Here is a 3694-nt window from a genome sequence, read left to right on the forward strand (position 1 = left end):
GTTATAATTGTTAAACTCATGGTCAACGTTTTATTAATTGAGACCTGTGAATATAAACAAGCGTAGCCTTATACTAGTGCGTTATTCTCACCCGGACTCCCCTTTGTTTATCGCCAGCCTCATATTTATGAATGAGATGAGCGAAAATACTACGTCACGCAGACGCAGCAGAAAGTGGACTATTTTAATCATTCATAAACAATCTCCTCCGCGACACGTACAATGCGATCATTGTTTTTTTATTCTTTTCTATAAAACACCATTCGAAACTAATGCATTTAACACGATATTAGTATAATGTTTCCATTTGTGAATAAACATTATTGGAGAACTCAAACCTCTTGCATAAATTATACAACTCTTTCTTGCGCGGATACGCGTTGTAAGCGGGAATTGGGCTCCTCGTACCTAGGCCGTACCGACCTGAATTTTACACTAAGGTGGCACACTACAGTTTTTTTAGTCTCGGCCAATCTCGTACACAAGCAGGAGCGAACCAATGTCTGGAAACTGGTCACCTCGCAAATCTGAAAAAAAAACAAGCACATTTCCAGAATGGTTGAGGCTGTGCCTTCTGAAAAATCAGTAACATTCAAATCAAATGAGTTGGGGCAAAATGTTTTAGTATTGATGATTTCAAATCAAAACATGAGAATTGTGTGTGTTTCCGAGCCTTTTTTAGCCAGTTTCAACAACAAACTGCCACTTTCCTGCAGAAGCACGGTGCCTGGAAACCATGTTTTTACATTGGTAACTTACCAAGTACTAAACAGCAATGGAGAAAATTGGGGGTCAAAGGATTAGATTTTTTGTAAAAGTTCAATGTCTGTACGCCCTTTCAAATTTCCAACAGAAATACTGACCGGAGCCAGCATTACACCTGTTTTCGAATTGCATTAATTCTACTTCCTGTATGCAGCTATAGTTAAAATACCAATGTTTTGGTAACTTACAAACATCCAAGAAAAATCACCACAACTCAAACCTGACATTCATTATTATTTAGACACTCAAAATGGTGCTTACTGGAGCAATGTTCTCTTTATTTAGAAATTTGACCGGGGCCAATTCGCATTGGTGGTTAAAAAGTGTGGTGTGCAGCCTTAAGGGCCAGCAAAGTCTTAGAACTGCAGAATATGGACTTGTTTTCTTGAAATTTGGACAAAAACAAGCAAATATAATACATTCTTGACCAAGTCTGAAGGCTTGTTTGTTATTTATAAAGCGTTTAATCCGACCCCTGTTTTCCCTATTTTTTCTATGCCATTTTCAGGGTCATTGTAGAAGTCATGGTAGTGAAAAGCTACCTCACAGAAACATATTGCAACAATTAAATGAAGTCTTAATCACATTGAGATGACAAATGGTAGTGCAGGTGACTTGGTCAGCCTTTAAATAATAACTTTATCAAAGAAGCAACACAAAAACACACAGTTTTGGGCCAATAAATACTTGGCGTTGCTTAGATTTTTACAGCTCTCACAACAAATGCACATGTTTTTGCTTAAAGTAATAAAAATATAAATAAATTGCATGCTTAGCATGATCTTGAAAGGCAAGTTAAGCATTTGTACCTTTAATCTGTTGTAAAAACACAACATTTAAGGCCCCTGTGTAGTAATCCCTTAAACAGGCCCATGCAAGGGAGATAACCCAATCATAGCATAAATAATTGGGGCTGACATATTGAGGAAATACCCCTGATATGACACTAATGATTGCCTAAAAATTGACATCTGAGATAAATATTAATCCATATTTCTTGGAAACAGAAAAAGTAAAACTTCTAGTAAGCTCAGATCATTGTTAAAAGGCATACAACAATGTGAGGCACTTGCAAGAGTCACTTCTTCACAATAACTTTTTATTTGCTTATAAATAACATCAGTTGAATTGCGCATAATGGCGAAAAGTAAGTTATGGCGCTGTTATAGATTAAACAAAGCACGCAGGACATTTTGGTATAGACCAGGAAACACATTCCGACAAACATGCCAACATTTACCTAGCCCACGGAAGATGTCGTTTTACCTTCAGTAACTGCAACGGAGTGTCTTTCCGCTGACAAGGCTGTTGACGTACTTTAGTTCTTCTCCAGGGACTATCTTGCCTTACAAGCCAATGACTAAAACCTGAAATAAACAACATTCCACACTGATTTCAATGCGAAAGCATGCACATTGTTAACATGGAAACAATTTTAACAAGATTGTTACCAGGCCATAGGTCCTTAACAGTACTAAATTCTGCCCAAACGGCCATTTTGAATCATCGTTTTGACTGGATTCTTATATTGTTTGCTATAATTTTTGACATTATATGAAAATAAAGCCCTTCTTCACCACAGAGTAGTAAGTTGTCCATCCCGGCTACGTATTGAACACATTCTTCATACATAACTGTTTGAGAATTGCAGAAACCAGTAAACATGATTCCGAATTACCTCCCTTGATTTACGAACAGTATTGGTCATACAATAGTGTTAAGGGCAAACACTCTGTTAAAAAACAAAACCTTAGGAATATATAAGTAAGCAAAACCATGTTTCATGGGTGTTTGATCATTTTGGAAATTTGTCGTTTTACCTTAAGGTGGCACACTACAGTTTTTTTAGTCTCGGCCAATCTCGTACACAAGCAGGAGCGAACCAATGTCTGGAAACTGGTCACCTCGCAAATCTGAAAATAAACCAAGCACATTTCCAGAATGGTTGAGGCTGTGCCTTCTGAAAAATCAGTAACATTCAAATCAAATGAGTTGGGGCAAAATGTTTTAGTATTGATGATTTCAAATCAAAACATGAGAATTCTGTGTGTTTCCGAGCCTTTTTAAGCCAGTTTCAACAACAAACTGCCACTTTCCTGCAGAAGCAAGGTGCCTGGAAACCATGTTTTTACATTGGTAACTTACCAAGTACTAAACAGCAATGGAGAAAATTGGGGGTCAAAGGATTAGATTTTTTGTAAAAGTTCAATGTCTGTACGCCCTTTCAAATTTCCAACAGAAATACTGACCGGAGCCAGCATTACACCTGTTTTCGAATTGCATTAATTCTACTTCCTGTATGCAGCTATAGTTAAAATACCAATGTTTTGGAAACTTACAAACATCCAAGAAAAATCACCACAACTCAAACCTGACATTCATTATTATTTAGACACTCAAAATGGTGCTTACTGGAGCAATGTTCTCTTTATTTAGAAATTTGACCGGGGCCAATTCGCATTGGTGGCTAAAAAGTGTGGTGTGCAGCCTTAGCACTTTAGACGGTCGCTAAAGCGACCATCTAAAAATGGCGTTAAGCGGTGCAGTATACCTATTGGTCAATCTAACTTATCGTGCGTAAGATTTATACACAATTGAAATACAATTTTAACATGAAAATTATTTTATTTAATGCTTTCCGGTGGTTTATAGAGAAATATGAGTGAATTCAAACTGATAATCTCACTGTTAAAACAGTGAAAATTATCAGTGAAAATTATCGATAATTTTCACGGTCTTAGCGGAACTATTTTTTTACCCCATTGTGACCCCACGCATTCTTCCACCAAGAGCGAGAACTCTTCAATGAATATTTATATCAACATACGGAGTAACTTCCCTTGAACATACATGTACACACTGTCGTCTGCTTTTTAAGCCTTTATCCTGAAACTTTACAATGAATGAAATGGAAAACGATGAAATTAAT

The 3694-nt window shown here is 36.9% G+C and overlaps 1 long non-coding RNA gene across 1 annotated transcript; it reads right to left on the reverse strand.

The window, feature by feature from the left end:
• Nucleotides 1-424: 424 nt before the first annotated feature.
• Nucleotides 425-3114, reverse strand: LOC127848156 (uncharacterized). The gene is made up of 3 exons (XR_008034391.1): nucleotides 2586-3114; nucleotides 2032-2132; nucleotides 425-527 (listed from the first exon to the last, which is right to left on the reverse strand). It is a non-coding gene; the product is annotated as an uncharacterized LOC127848156 (long non-coding RNA).
• Nucleotides 3115-3694: the final 580 nt, after the last annotated feature.

This window comes from Dreissena polymorpha, chromosome 1 (genome assembly GCF_020536995.1).
Source record: "Dreissena polymorpha isolate Duluth1 chromosome 1, UMN_Dpol_1.0, whole genome shotgun sequence".
Classification (NCBI taxonomy): Eukaryota; Metazoa; Mollusca; class Bivalvia; order Myida; family Dreissenidae; genus Dreissena; species Dreissena polymorpha.